The following is a 17,441-nucleotide window of genomic DNA, read 5'->3' as shown; positions in this document are numbered from 1 at the left end:
AGTATTGAAATGATTATTATAAACGGATCATATCATGTGAAAAGTATTGAAATGATTATTATAAACGGATCATATCATGTGAAAAGTATTGAAATGATTATTATAAACGGATCATATCATGTGAAAAGTATTGAAATGATTATTATAAACGGATCATATCATGTGAAAAGTATTGAAATGATTATTATAAACGGATCATATCATGTGAAAAGTATTGAAATGATTATTGTTCACAGATCATATCATGTGAAAAGTATTGAAATGATTATTGTAAACGGATCATATCATGTGAAAAGTATTGAAATGATTATTATAAACGGATCATATCATGTGAAAAGTATTGAAATGATTATTATAAACGGATCATATCATGTGAAAAGTATTGAAATGATTATTGTAAACAGATCATATCATGTGAAAAGTATTGAAATGATTATTATAAACGGATCATATCATGTGAAAAGTATTGCAATGATTATTATAAACGGATCATATCATGTGAAAAGTATTGAAATGATTATTATAAACGGATCATATCATGTGAAAATTATTGAAATGATTATTGTAAACGGATCATATCATGTGAAAAGTATTGAAATGATTATTATAAACGGATCATATCATGTGAAAAGTATTGAAATGATTATTATAAACGGATCATATCATGTGAAAATTATTGAAATGATTATTGTAAACGGATCATATCATGTGAAAAGTATTGAAATGATTATTATAAACGGATCATATCATGTGAAAAGTATTGAAATGATTATTATAAACGGATCGTATCATGTGAAAAGTATTGAAATAATTATTATAAACGGATCATATCATGTGAAAAGTATCGCAATGATTATTGTAAACGGATCATATCATGTGAAAAGTATTGAAATGATTATTATAAACGGATCATATCATGTGAAAAGTATTGAAATGATTATTATAAACGGATCATATCATGTGAAAAGTATTGAAATGATTATTGTAAACGGATCATATCATGTGAAAAGTATTGAAATGATTATTATAAACGGATCATATCATGTGAAAAGTATTGAAATGATTATTATAAACGGATCATATCATGTGAAAAGTATTGAAATGATTATTATAAACGGATCATATCATGTGAAAAGTATTGAAATGATTATTGTAAACGGATCATATCATGTGAAAAGTATTGAAATGATTATTGTAAACGGATCATATCATGTGAAAAGTATTGAAATGATTATTGTTCACAGATCATATCATGTGAAAAGTATTGAAATAATTATTATAAACGGATCATATCATGTGAAAAGTATTGAAATGATTATTATAAACGGATCATATCATGTGAAAAGTATTGAAATGATTATTGTAAACGGATCATATCATGTGAAAAGTATTGAAATGATTATTGTAAACGGATCATATCATGTGAAAAGTATTGAAATGATTATTGTAAACGGATCATATCATGTGAAAAGTATTGAAATGATTATTGTTCACAGATCATATCATGTGAAAAGTATTGAAATGATTATTGTAAACGGATCATATCATGTGAAAAGTATTGAAATGATTATTGTTCACGGATCATATCATGTGAAAAGTATTGAAATGATTATTGTAAACGGATCATATCATGTGAAAAGTATTGAAATGATTATTGTTCACAGATCATATCATGTGAAAAGTATTGAAATGATTATTGTAAACGGATCATATCATGTGAAAAGTATTGAAATGATTATTATAAACGGATCATATCATGTGAAAAGTATTGCAATGATTATTATAAACGGATCATATCATGTGAAAAGTATTGAAATGATTATTATAAACGGATCATATCATGTGAAAAGTATTGAAATGATTATTATAAACGGATCATATCATGTGAAAAGTATTGAAATGATTATTATAAACGGATCATATCATGTGAAAAGTATTGAAATGATTAATATAAACGGATCATATCATGTGAAAAGTATTGAAATGATTATTATAAACGGATCATATCATGTGAAAAGTATTGAAATGATTATTATAAACGGATCATCCATCCATCCATCCATTTTCTACCGCTTATCCGAACTACCTCGGGTCACGGGGAGCCTGCGCCTATCTCAGGAGTCATCGGGCATCAAGGCAGGATACACCCTGGATGGAGTGCCAACCCATCGCAGGGCACACACACTCACTCATTCATTCACGCACTCACACCCTACGGACAATTTTTTCCAGAGATGCCAATCAACCTACCATGCATGTCTTTGGACCAGGGGAGGAAACCGGAGTACCCGGAGGAAACCCCCGAGGCACGGGGAGAACATGCAAACTCCACACACACAGGTCGGAAGCGGGAGTCGAACCCCCAACCCTGGAGGTGTGAGGCGAACATGCTAACCACTAAGCCACCGTGCCCCCCTTCACGGATCATATCATGTGAAAAGTATTGAAATGATTATTGTTCACAGATCATATCATGTGAAAAGTATTGCACTGATTATTGTAAACGGATCATATCATGTGAAAAGTATTGAAATGATTATTATAAACGGATCATATCATGTGAAAAGTATTGCACTGATTATTGTAAACGGATCATATCATGTGAAAAGTATTGAAATGATTATTGTAAACGGATCATATCATGTGAAAAGTATTGAAATGATTATTGTAAACGGATCATATCATGTGAAAAGTATTGAAATGATTATTGTAAACGGATCATATCATGTGAAAAGTATTGAAATGATTATTGTTCACGGATCATATCATGTGAAAAGTATTGAAATGATTATTGTAAACGGATCATATCATGTGAAAAGTATTGAAATGATTATTATAAACGGATCATATCATGTGAAAAGTATTGAAATGATTATTGTAAACGGATCATATCATGTGAAAAGTATTGAAATGATTATTGTAAACGGATCATATCATGTGAAAAGTATTGAAATGATTATTGTAAACGGATCATATCATGTGAAAAGTATTGAAATGATTATTATAAACGGATCATATCATGTGAAAAGTATTGAAATGATTATTGTAAACGGATCATATCATGTGAAAAGTATTGAAATGATTATTGTAAACGGATCATATCATGTGAAAAGTATTGAAATGATTATTATAAACGGATCATATCATGTGAAAAGTATTGAAATGATTATTATAAACGGATCATATCATGTGAAAAGTATTGAAATGATTATTATAAACGGATCATATCATGTGAAAAGTATTGAAATGATTATTATAAACGGATCGTATCATGTGAAAAGTATTGAAATGATTATTGTTCACAGATCATATCATGTGAAAAGTATTGAAATGATTATTGTAAACGGATCATATCATGTGAAAAGTATTGAAATGATTATTGTTCACAGATCATATCATGTGAAAAGTATTGAAATGATTATTGTAAACGGATCATATCATGTGAAAAGTATTGAAATGATTATTATAAACGGATCATATCATGTGAAAAGTATTGAAATGATTATTGTAAACGGATCATATCATGTGAAAAGTATTGAAATGATTATTGTAAACGGATCATATCATGTGAAAAGTATTGAAATGATTATTGTTCACAGATCATATCATGTGAAAAGTATTGAAATGATTATTATAAACGGATCATATCATGTGAAAAGTATTGAAATGATTATTGTAAACGGATCATATCATGTGAAAAGTATTGAAATGATTATTGTAAACGGATCATATCATGTGAAAAGTATTGAAATGATTATTGTAAACGGATCATATCATGTGAAAAGTATTGAAATGATTATTGTAAACGGATCATATCATGTGAAAAGTATTGAAATGATTATTATAAACGGATCATATCATGTGAAAAGTATTGAAATGATTATTGTAAACGGATCATATCATGTGAAAAGTATTGAAATGATTATTGTAAACGGATCATATCATGTGAAAAGTATTGAAATGATTATTATAAACGGATCATATCATGTGAAAAGTATTGAAATGATTATTGTAAACGGATCATATCATGTGAAAAGTATTGAAATGATTATTGTAAACGGATCATATCATGTGAAAAGTATTGAAATGATTATTATAAACGGATCATATCATGTGAAAAGTATTGAAATGATTATTGTAAACGGATCATATCATGTGAAAAGTATTGAAATGATTATTGTAAACGGATCATATCATGTGAAAAGTATTGAAATGATTATTATAAACGGATCATATCATGTGAAAAGTATTGAAATGATTATTATAAACGGATCATATCATGTGAAAAGTATTGAAATGATTATTATAAACGGATCATATCATGTGAAAAGTATTGAAATGATTATTATAAACGGATCGTATCATGTGAAAAGTATTGAAATGATTATTGTAAACGGATCATATCATGTGAAAAGTATTGAAATGATTATTGTAAACGGATCATATCATGTGAAAAGTATTGAAATGATTATTATAAACGGATCATATCATGTGAAAAGTATTGAAATGATTATTATAAACGGATCATATCATGTGAAAAGTATTGAAATGATTATTATAAACGGATCATATCATGTGAAAAGTATTGAAATGATTATTGTAAACGGATCATATCATGTGAAAAGTATTGAAATGATTATTATAAACGGATCATATCATGTGAAAAGTATTGAAATGATTATTATAAACGGATCATATCATGTGAAAAGTATTGAAATGATTATTGTAAACGGATCATATCATGTGAAAAGTATTGAAATGATTATTATAAACGGATCATCCATCCATCCATCCATTTTCTACCGCTTATCCGAACTACCTCGGGTCACGGGGAGCCTGCGCCTATCTCAGGAGTCATCGGGCATCAAGGCAGGATACACCCTGGATGGAGTGCCAACCCATCGCAGGGCACACACACTCACTCATTCATTCACGCACTCACACCCTACGGACAATTTTTTCCAGAGATGCCAATCAACCTACCATGCATGTCTTTGGACCAGGGGAGGAAACCGGAGTACCCGGAGGAAACCCCCAAGGCACGGGGAGAACATGCAAACTCCACACACACAGGTCGGAAGCGGGAGTCGAACCCCCAACCCTGGAGGTGTGAGGCGAACATGCTAACCACTAAGCCACCGTGCCCCCCTTCACGGATCATATCATGTGAAAAGTATTGAAATGATTATTGTTCACAGATCATATCATGTGAAAAGTATTGCACTGATTATTGTAAACGGATCATATCATGTGAAAAGTATTGAAATGATTATTGTAAACGGATCATATCATGTGAAAAGTATTGAAATGATTATTGTAAACGGATCATATCATGTGAAAAGTATTGAAATGATTATTGTTCACGGATCATATCATGTGAAAAGTATTGAAATGATTATTATAAACGGATCATATCATGTGAAAAGTATTGAAATGATTATTGTTCACAGATCATATCATGTGAAAAGTATTGAAATGATTATTGTAAACGGATCATATCATGTGAAAAGTATTGAAATGATTATTGTAAACGGATCATATCATGTGAAAAGTATTGAAATGATTATTATAAACGGATCATATCATGTGAAAAGTATTGAAATGATTATTATAAACGGATCATATCATGTGAAAAGTATTGAAATGATTATTGTAAACGGATCATATCATGTGAAAAGTTTTGAAATGATTATTGTAAACGGATCATATCATGTGAAAAGTATTGAAATGATTATTGTAAACGGATCATATCATGTGAAAAGTATTGAAATGATTATTGTAAACGGATCATATCATGTGAAAAGTATTGCACTGATTATTGTAAACGGATCATATCATGTGAAAAGTATTGAAATGATTATTGTTCACAGATCATATCATGTGAAAAGTATTGAAATGATTATTATAAACGGATCATATCATGTGAAAAGTATTGAAATGATTATTATAAACGGATCATATCATGTGAAAAGTATCGCAATGATTATTGTAAACGGATCATATCATGTGAAAAGTATTGAAATGATTATTATAAACGGATCATATCATGTGAAAAGTATTGAAATGATTATTATAAACGGATCATATCATGTGAAAAGTATTGAAATGATTATTGTAAACGGATCATATCATGTGAAAAGTATTGAAATGATTATTGTAAACGGATCATATCATGTGAAAAGTATTGAAATGATTATTGTAAACGGATCATATCATGTGAAAAGTATCGCAATGATTATTGTAAACGGATCATATCATGTGAAAAGTATTGAAATGATTATTGTAAACGGATCATATCATGTGAAAAGTATCGCAATGATTATTGTAAACAGATCATATCATGTGAAAAGTATTGAAATGATTATTGTTCACGGATCATATCATGTGAAAAGTCCTTTTTTTGACAGAAACTATTTCTTCAAGTTAGGAAAATCTTTTGTTACAGGGTTAAGGAAACCCTTAACAAAGTATTCATCCTAATTATTTAATTGCTAAATTGTTTCCTTAAGTTCCGTTCCAAGTTAAAAAAAAAACTCCCACCGTTACTACACGGGACACGACCGGCCCGAAAAAAAAAGATTTAGCATCTTATATCCCAGTACTGTTAATCTTTTCTGTAACATAAATATTTACTTGCTGTAAGGTTACATTTGTGGTCTATTTAAGTCAACGGTATAGTCCTATAATGTAATATAGCAACCATGTCATCCATTTGCTGTGTTTTAACAGAAACTATCACAAAATGCTTAGCAAAAATGCTTAGGTAAGGGTGATTATTAAGATTGAGACAGTTAGGATTTTGTTGTAACGCTCTGAAAGAAATTCCTAAAGAAAGGGACTTTCCCCCTCATGGAAACCCTAATTTACACCCTTGCATTCATAGGATTGAGTGTATAGTGATAATCCAATTCATACTTCAATTAGGTTGTTCAATTGTACCCCTTGCTATATGTCAACTATCATTTTCTTACCATAATAATTTATAATCAGTTATAATAGGCTTACCATTGTAACATTATCAATATATATATATATATATTTAAGCAAACACACTCTGGAGATGAAGTTTAACATACAAAACTACACAAATTTTCACTTTAAATTTGCAGTAATTTACTGAAGTAGCTTCACATGCAGCTGGTACTGTAGCTGGTTCCCAGTTCTTCTTTGTATGTTCGCATAACATTATAAAAGGAAACTCATTTAATTTCAATCAATTTAAATTTTAAGAAATATTTATAGTATTTTGTAGTCAATTTGTGTAAAAAAAACATTTAAATTATGTATATATATTTATATATACAATTTATATAGAATTAAAAGACTTCTTTAATTTAAGCGTCATACAATTAAGTATTAGCTAACAACAGAACATGTAATTATCAAAGAGAATAACATTACAACCAAACAATAGCTGCTTTTTAATCAAACAAAATGCATCCAAACATCAACGTCTTCAGTGCCTGTCCTTGACTTAGGCTCTGCACCTCAGAACAATAGTAACGCACAGAAAAGGTGTTGTTGTGTATGTCTTACACGATGATAAAGTGCGATATCTGTTAGTGTTTAACTACCTGATATGCTAGAATTTATTAACGTTTCTGTTATAAGTGTTTTATGGATTACCATTGTGCTGTAGGTAGAGTTTGTGTTTAAGTTAAGGATGGGTAGCAGTGTTGATGGTCTGCTGTATGTTGCTTTATTCGAAAACAGTATCTGTTGGAAGTTTCTTGATTGAAATGCTTGTGTAAAGATGCTCAAGCATAGTCACGTGCGTCAGATATGATGCTATTTACCATTAAATTCAGACCATTCAGTTAAGATGGAGAAATTTGTTACAGAACAATGAGTTTGTGCTTGACAGATGTCAGAAAACTGAATGCGTTTCCATCAATAGTCCAAGCTGAATTCCTGTGCAACCTGTATGAGGACCAACAATTTGTGTAATTATTATTCTAAATATTTCAATAATATTGATATTTTAATATTTTATTATTTATGACTATACATTCTGTCTGACAACACAGAGCTCAAAGATGTTATTTGTGTTTAAACAGCAATACTGTAAGAGACAGGGTCCCGCTTAAAATTAAGTGTCTTTAACTACTCAAAAAAAAATTTTGTACTTATTGTATACAGTACATACATATTCTTTTGGGTAGGTTTGGGATAATGTCAAGACTACACACAGGATTAAATGAAGATGCTTTATAATAAAATTACTTAATGTAACAATACATTAAGAGCATAATTACAATATATACTGTATTAAAAGAAAAACTAGATTTTTTTTAACCGTTTTTATACTATTCTTTTAGGCATCAATGAATGCAGAAAAAGGGAAGTTAGTTTGCGCTCTTATTATCATCACCATAGAGTCTTCTCTGTCTAGGAAGTGTCTTTGACCCTGGGTGTGATAATGCTATTATATATACATACTGTATATAAAAATAAAAAAAAACTGGTGTGATGTCATTTCGAACTAAATTAAGTTCACTGCAGCATACCAATTTTTTTTCCAGAAAACATCGGTCGGCCTGGTAAACACCTTTGATATCATTGATACATAGCATTTAAGTTATATATTTGTTTCTCTGCAGATGGATTGACTAAGGGCAAATTATATAACGTTATATTTGAATTGTGCATATAGTTTTAACTTTGTTGATATGGGGATGTGGGGAGTAAGCGTTTTTATTCTGTGCAAGTTGACCTGTAGACTATGTGGTGCGTTTTGTATTAAATCCGGATTGAGCGTCGTCAGACTTCTTTGGTTAGCACTCATACGTTAAATCCTAAGGTAAAGTTAAATGGAAAGCGAATAGTCTGCTGGCATACATTATATAGTTATCAGACAATAGTTGTCAGACACAGAATTAAGCACGTCTACATCAGCAGTCTGCGTGTGACTTCTCAGTTTCTGACAAATCCAGGATCCTCTCGTAAAAAAAAAACAGAAAACACCTGGTTGAGTTATTCTGATCCAGCTACTGGTATTATTTGCAGAAATTTTTGTTCACTTCTGACTGGATCACACTGGGAGCAGGCAGAACTTAAGTTAATGTGAATTCTTTCTTATGTTTTTTTAATAAGTTGTGGCAGGAGCAAGAAATGTTATATTTTATTGTTCAAAATAAATTATTTGATATGAGGGTGTGGGGTTAATGTTTTTGTGTTAATTACCACTGATCTGAGAAAAAACGTCATTGCTAACATTAGGTCATAATTTAAAAGGGGCCTAAAAGGGGTCTATATTTGCCGCCTTTCGAACATTAAGTACAAGTTGTAAATTCATGTTAAATGTCGTATTCATCAAGGGTTTTCCGAGAATTTAAAAAGGGAAAAAACAGGTTTCATATTAACGTAAGTCCAGACAGAGCGTTGTGATCCCCTAAGGCCTCACACGTTAAATCCTGAGCTAAATTAGTCAGTTATTTACACAAAAGTTCACATAGCATATGGATGTATTGCGTTTTTACAAGGGGAAACCGGACAACGGTCACCACAATCTTTTTCCTGGTGAGTATTGTTTAACTTGCATCGCAAAAGTTTTATGTGGGTATGTTATACTGCATTAATATTTTGTGTACATTAACTGTGTTTTATTTACTTGTTAATTACCAATCCAACAAAAGTTTTAATTGCTCATTTTCAAGTAAAAGGAAATGTAGGGATGTATTGCAGTTGTGATTTATCATGTATCTCATTTATTTAAGCCTTAAGGTTTTTTTTCATATGTTATCAAGACTGTTCATACAGTAATCTTCAGTCATTTCTTCTTGAATCATCTGCAGTAATTGCGCTGTATGAATAATTTGCTTAAATAAGGCATGTTTAAAAGAGTCATTTGCTCATGAATCGGACTACGATTCGTATAGTGACGTATAGTGAGGTTACTTATACAGTTTATACTCCAGTTTATTGTGTTATACGAACAGTTTAATGTTTTGTTAAGAGTTTTTTTTTTCAATTTGGTTGGGTTGCTGTATTTGGAAATATTCACTTTTCTATTGTTGTATTTTTGGATCTTTTTTTAATATATTCCCATGTTTTTTATTTGAATTTAGGAAATTGAGTGTTGGTTTTTCCAGGCCCAGTAGACTAATGGGTGGTACACTAAGCAAACCAAACTTAAGATAATATGTTGTAAGCTTAGATGAATTTATGCTTATAAGAATCCTTATAACAACAGGATTTCAACAAAACCCAAAATGTTCTTTATTTGTGTTTGAATTGAATATTTTCTTTTACGTTGCATGAATTGATATAATTGTGTTTGGTTATTTTCTTTTGATATTTGGATTGTGTTTATTGACTGTTCAATATTTATTTAAAGTTGTTTGGTTGCTATTAATTATTGTCGATTTCGTATCACTCTTCCATCGCTTTGTAAAAAGGTATTTAGAAAGTATTGTGCCTGGGCCTGTAATTATGTATTGTTGTGTTTTGTGAATATAATATACTGAAATTGAACTGAAAAACACTGACTTGATTCAAGCTTGAATAGAAAGTTGAAAATAATATGCTGTCTCTTGTTGTATTTTTTAAGAAGAAATAATCCATTGCTTTGAATTTTGTAATTGATATGAATTTAGCTTATGGTGGTTATCCCCCTGGCACCCGGACATGTTGTTTATGAATAAATATCACCACAAAACAGAAAATCCTGTGGTAAATACTGCAGAAATATCATGACAGTAATACCACAAGAATATTACAGGAATATTACATACTGAACAACTGAAAATCCTGTGGTAAAGCGTCCCACAGATACCACACAATTACCACACAAGCTTTCTGTGGTAATTTTGATGTTTTATCACATGATAAAACAGGATATTTTAAAAATCACTCCGTGGGAAAAAAAATAGCACTTGTACAGTAGTTATTTAAAGTCTCAAAAACTATTTCTACATTATCTTGATAAATATTTAAAATAAACATTGATGAGGATCCTTGGCAGTTGCAGGCCAGGCTGTGACAGGCACATTTAAACAATTGCAATTGTTGGAGGCAACACCATAGAGAATGAGACATTTAAGGCGGCTGTTGATGTCTGTTTTACAGGTTTTGGGGTTTTTGATGTTGACTATTTTTTATGTTAAGCTTTCCTTTGGCTCAGTGGTAAGAGCATGGCGTTAGCAACAGCAAGGTCATCGCTTCGATCCCAGGGATTGCACGTTCTTAGTTACAGATGTGTAGTATAATGCAATTTTTATGCCAGTGTTTTTAGTAACTAGATATACATTATAGTAATACAATGTTTTAATACAATTTAACATGTCCCATATTTTGTACGTTTTATACATAATGCAGTCTAAAATGTTGGACATCAGTTGGACTGCTCATCTCTGGTATTTGCAGGTTCTTGTGCGTATGGATCTTTTGTGTGCAGTTGTTAGTTCTCATGTGCAGATGTGGATTTGTTACCTGCATTTCTGGATCGCTGGGTGCTCTTTAAAGTGTCTCTTTTGGTTTTTATTGGCTTCCTGTTCAATTGAGAAATATAAATAACAGTGTAGTAGAGTAGGCGGGGCGAGACCGTGGTTCGAGTCCGGTGAGTAATTGTGAATTAGCGCCAGCTGTGCGCACACCGGCCTCGAATCACGTAGGAGATTGGGAGCATATAAAACGAACTAGCGACTGTACCGTCGAAGAGAGAGGACCGGGCCCGAACTTATGTTAAGTTTATATTTATGTTCTTGTGTTTTGTATTTATGTTTTGCTCGCCGGCGGTCGGCCGTGAGGGGCCGCCGGCTTTTATTATTTCTGTTATTAAATGTTTAAAATGTCTTCCGGTTCCCGACTCCTTCCTTCCATTTCATGGAGATGTATTACAAACAGGTTAGCCAAATCTAAAGGTTCTAAAGGTTTTTCTCTAACAAAACTCAGCTTTTAATACGACTAACTGCATTTCTGTAATTAGTTGAACTCCAGAGCTACTGACCTTTTTCTCAGCCCACACCACCTGCTATTTGAGAATTTGACTAATGTAAGTTTGTCGGCATCTTCAATGCATGTTCTCCGATGTATCAAGTCAAGGCTGTATGGACAAGAACAGCGATTGGTCACACGCGCCTTTTATCACACTCCTTCATATATAAATATGTTGTTTATATTGAAGTTAGGAAGCTGTTCACCTTTCAATGCAGACATTTGGTGAGAACTCCCAGAGAGACTGCACAAGGGCTTGGTATGAGTTTGATGATGATTTTTGTTAGTGCTGTTCTCTTACCTTCAGATAGTTTTAGGCCGTCAAGCTTTATGTGATGACCACGCACCATGTCCCACAGCAGTTTTCCCAGGCCTAAGACAGCATGTGCAACTTGATGAGCTCGGTCTGTGATGTAAGCAAACATTTAATTAGCAAAAGTTACCGTATAATGACATTAATGCATCCCTGTAGATTTTGGTCGTGTGCTGTTAGAACACAAAGCTTGGCTACAATTTTTGTCATCACATTAGGGCTTAATGCTTTAGCAACACAGAAACTCAACTCACCGCAGTAAATATTGTCTGGTTTCTCACAAGCTGAGATGAGCTTGCTGCATGTAAAACCAATAAATATGATCTTCAGCTTCTCAGGATCAATCAGGACGTTACTCATCCTCAAGCTGCTATGGCAGACATAGTGTGGCCGATGGAGAATTTGGCTGCAGTTACTGCTTGGCGCATGATATCACGTGCCAGAGTTTCATTCAGACCATCTTTATGATCAGACATAAAACTTTCCAAGCTTCTGCAGGGATTCGGTAATCCCATAACGATGATAAGCTTGTTGTTTTCCTCAAACCAATTCAACATTTCCATAATGTTTAGGCATCTCTAAAAATTTAAGTAGCTGACGATGTATAGCCACTTCAATGGGCAGAGGCCTGGGATGATCAGGCTGATAAAAAACATTGGAAAAACAACATGAATCGTTTGTGTTAAGATACAGTGGGGTCTAATAGTTTGAGAAATGCATTTAATAGTTTTTATTCTAGCTGACATTATTATCATGATTTGAGTATGAAAAGTTTGGCAGCAACCTCCAAAGGAAAATAATCACATGTCAGATTAACAGCAGTGCATCACACTACAATCTGTAAATTCATTTCATCATATTTGTACCAAAACAAGGTTTTTGTTAGGACACAAAAGCAAAGATTTTGATGAATATAGCACCTCCTGGTTATCAGATCTTTGAATCCCTTTCTGCACAGCGCTACGAGTGCTTTTTACCAGCTCCTTGACAACAAGTGATGAAAATCACCCTAAAAACAATAAACACGTATGAAAAATATGAGGTCCTTTATTCTACATGAACTCCACTGCTGCTTGTGATTTAACAAAATATGAATATTATGCATATAATAGAGAATGGTTCATTACATCCAATGTCATTCAGCTACTAACAGAATGAAAGGTGAAAGTTAAAGTAAGACAATTTATATAATCAAAAGGTACTGTCATGAATGTTGTACACTCATTGAGGTACACAGGTATAAAGCTAACAAAGGGCAACAGAATGAAAATGAACCTGAACACAATGCCAGTTTACTCACGAAATGTCTGAGGATCAGCTGGATCCTGGGAAGCCATTGGCTCTTTTGAAAATCAGCAGTCAAATGAAGAAGTTGACTGGCAAAATGTATTTTGAAAATCCAATTTTTTTTTTAGAATGTTATGTCCTACTTCTGTAGTTATTGTGGTGAAAGTAATTCAAAAGTAATACAGGAGTCATGTAACGTATTACAATTCTGAGACAGTAATATTGTAATGTAAGGGATTGACAAACCAGATCTGAACTGTAAACCTGTAGAGTTGTCTGATACTCACTCTGATGTTTTTCCTACCTGCTCCTTCGCGCTCAGTCGCGGGCAAGGTGCTTATGTCATTCATTTGTCTGACTCATTCTTTGCACCCATCTTGGTTGGCGATGCCCCGTCAGTGGTTGATATGTCCCTTAAAAAGGAGCCCAACTCAGAAAGAGCACGTTCACTTCTGGCAGACTCAGATGAATGACTAGAGAAAGGATAACTCACTTGCCCGGTATTTCGCCTCTGCTGTCTCTCCCGATCGTGCTGTTGATAAAAAATATTTTTACTTTGTTGACAATGATTTATTAATGCGTAAATGGTGTTCTAACCCTGATTAAGATGTAGATTGGAATGTTGTGTACCAGATTGTCGTTCCCTCGCCTTTTTGAGAGCATGTCTTATATCTCCTCTCCCCCACGATCATTAGTTGGCTGGCCATCTTGGTGTTACAAAAACTTTCTGACATTCTTTTGGCCAGGGTTGAAAAAAGAGGTTGCGCAGTATTGGCCTAATTCTCATAACTGGTTCTTTTGATGAGCCGCAGAGATCATTTGGCTCGATTCTGGATGGACATGATTCGGGGTGAGCTTCCAAATCGATTATTTCCAGGTTAGATTGTCCTGGTTGGTGGTCACCTGGTTCTACGGGTCAAGATGAACATGATTTAGGATCAGTCGAAACTAGAGGGACACCTCGCTTCAGGCCAGACGAACCTGGTTGGCTTTCCATTTGTAAAATAGACATTTCACTTTTAAGTTTTTGCTGCAATATATTACCATATATTATATAAATAGCAATCGACTCTTTTCATTTATTAAATTATATATGACAATATATGTTATTTTATAATCAGTATGTGATGAGATATGGTACTGCACGTGTAAAAATATTGAACATATATATGGAAATATATATTTCCTCACTCCTGAGGTTTGATTTTATTAAAACACAGCAAAAACTGGATTTACAATGAGCCCAACAATACATCTAGAAATGCTGATTTTAAATGAAAAGCTGGAATGGTCCCTTCTTTTTTTCTGCGGCTATATGTGTGTACAGTCGTGGTCAAAAGTTTTGAGAATTACATATATTTTGGAAATTGGAAAAGTTGCTGCTTAAGTTTTTATAATAGCAATTTGCATATACTCCAGAATGTTATGAAGAGTGATCAAATGAATTGCATAGTCCTTCTTTGCCATGAAAATTAACTTAATCCTAAAAAAAGAAGAAAAAAAGGCTTCAGGGCGTCCAAGAAAGTCCAGCAAGCACCAGGATCGTCTCCTAAAGAGGTTTCAGCTGCGGGATCAGAGTGCCACCAGTGCAGAGCTTGCTCAGGAATGGCAGCAGGCAGGTGTGAGCGCATCTGCACGCACAGTGAGGCGAAGACTTAAGCCAAAAGTGATAACTAATTGATTGGTCAAACGCGTTCATCATTTGTCGTAAATGGAACCCCACTACCATCATTTATTACAGGATTACGGTTTACAGGTGGTTGGATGTCATGTATATGACATGTGTAGCTAGAGTTGACCACAACAAACTCCACCACGACTGGAGCAGGATGTTTGTCAGTGGCAAGTGACAACTCCTGTCATAAAAACTCCCAGTGTGACAACATGCATGTTGTGCTTTTGCTCATCAATGAAATAAATAATAATGTTAATACGTTAGCAGTATTATTTCGATTTCGCGTTGTCATGCTACATAGAACATTTCAGAAAGTCGACGTTATGAAAAATGATATAAGCTAAATATATCTATATAGGTGCACGTGCTGATGTGTCAAAATGCAAAGTTAATAGCAATATAAACAAACTGTAACACCCCAGAAATAATGGTACATGCGTTAGCGTAATATCCATTAGCTAAACACAGATACAAGGTGCGAAAATATTTCTTGAAGTTAAGACAAAAATCAAAAGTCACACTTACAGGTTGGGATTCGGTGGAGCTAACAGGTCCAAATAGAGTTTGTATTCCCCCTCTTTCAATGATAGTCGTTTCACATACCCTGCAGTGAACGCGCCAAGATTATTAAACCAATGTTCGGTGAAATGACGCGCGCACAGTTTAACCCTGGGGTTATACTCCTTTGGTATCATTTGAAAAATGAATTGTAACCATTTTTCCCTCAGACGTTCTTCCTTTGTAGTTGAAATAAGACTGACTTAGTTTCACACCGTAGAACACAGACTCTAGACATGATACACACGCATCACGAACGAGCGACAGTGTTTGGGGGAGGAGACATAAAGTTTCGCGTCAGTCTCAGCAAAACGTAGGCGGGTACTATGTATAGTGACGTAGATATGCATCCACAACTCGTTTGTGTGATTTAGAGTCGACTCCCATTTTTACAAGCAAATAACTTTGTTATTTATTCACCTTCGGACTTACAACTTGGCAGACAGCTTACTTTCAAACACGGCAAAATAACAGACTGCATGAAACGTCATTTTCACGATCTCATGCGACGTACTCTTTAAAAGATAAAGTGACAGTATAGTCTATGTCGCGACGACGAATGATAGATATTCACTCTTCTCTAATTATTAAATACATAAAACATAAGCATTTATATAGGGTGTATTTTGAGTAAAGTAAAACACTGTAGATTTTGAAAAAAATAGTACTTTATTTACCTTGAATCACATTCAAGCAGAAATCATGTTTAGGGCTGAGATGCTCCCTGTGTTGCCAGTTTGGGTGGACAATTTCCTGCCCAAAGGATCACTACCGACCACTCCAACAAAAAACAGACCAACATCTTAACTGCCAAAATAATGTGTTAGAAATGTAAAACGAATTGTGACAAGATATAAATATATAATAAAAAGCAGGACAACAGATCAAAAATAGCAAATAAATTAGTTAGAAAATATGACTAATTTTCCATAAACCACTTCAATGTGGCAAAAGATATAACCAGTGTCTTTAAACCTAAAAAACATGCATCACTATGCAAATTTTTGTGCACAAAGTGCCCTCAATAATTAACCTGAAAGCAACATGAGAAACGTTACCGGCCTTTTACACTCATACACACGCCAGCCCAAAATCTGCAATTCATTGATACATACTAATACAACAGAACAAAAGAAGAACAGCAGCAACAGTGCTGTGCTTACCTTTGCGTTGTCTTATCATCTCATAGAACTACAGGACGTCTTTCGTGAGGTATATAATAATGCAAAATTTAGAAAGTCCAGCAGGTGTAAGTGACGAGTATGCCAGATACACTGTGCAGTTTAAATGTGCGCTGATGATGACCAGATGTTGCATAATAATCCCATATTCACTTTGAATCTTATTAACCGTAAATCATTCAACTGTGCTCTAAATTAAGTTATAGTTATATTTAGTCTTTCAGTCGTCTGTGTAATCCCCGTTTTGAGATATGAGTTACTCCCCATTTAACATGCTACACAGGCTTTATTTGGGCCGCTGTGTCATTGCGATCGCTTCCATATAACATTATGGTCCGTTACGGTCCTAAAACCCCGTCACTCACGGTAGATTGATTGACAGGTCTCCCTATCTCAGACCCAGACCTGATTGGTTAAACTGAACCAATAAGGGCTTTGTTAAGGAATAATTTCTTTATGACCGTAATACACATTATTTTAGAACTTTTCGAAA

The sequence above is a fragment of the Triplophysa dalaica genome, chromosome 18 (genome assembly GCF_015846415.1).
Source record: "Triplophysa dalaica isolate WHDGS20190420 chromosome 18, ASM1584641v1, whole genome shotgun sequence".
Lineage (NCBI taxonomy): Eukaryota > Metazoa > Chordata > Actinopteri > Cypriniformes > Nemacheilidae > Triplophysa > Triplophysa dalaica.
This window is presented reverse-complemented; position numbering follows the sequence as displayed.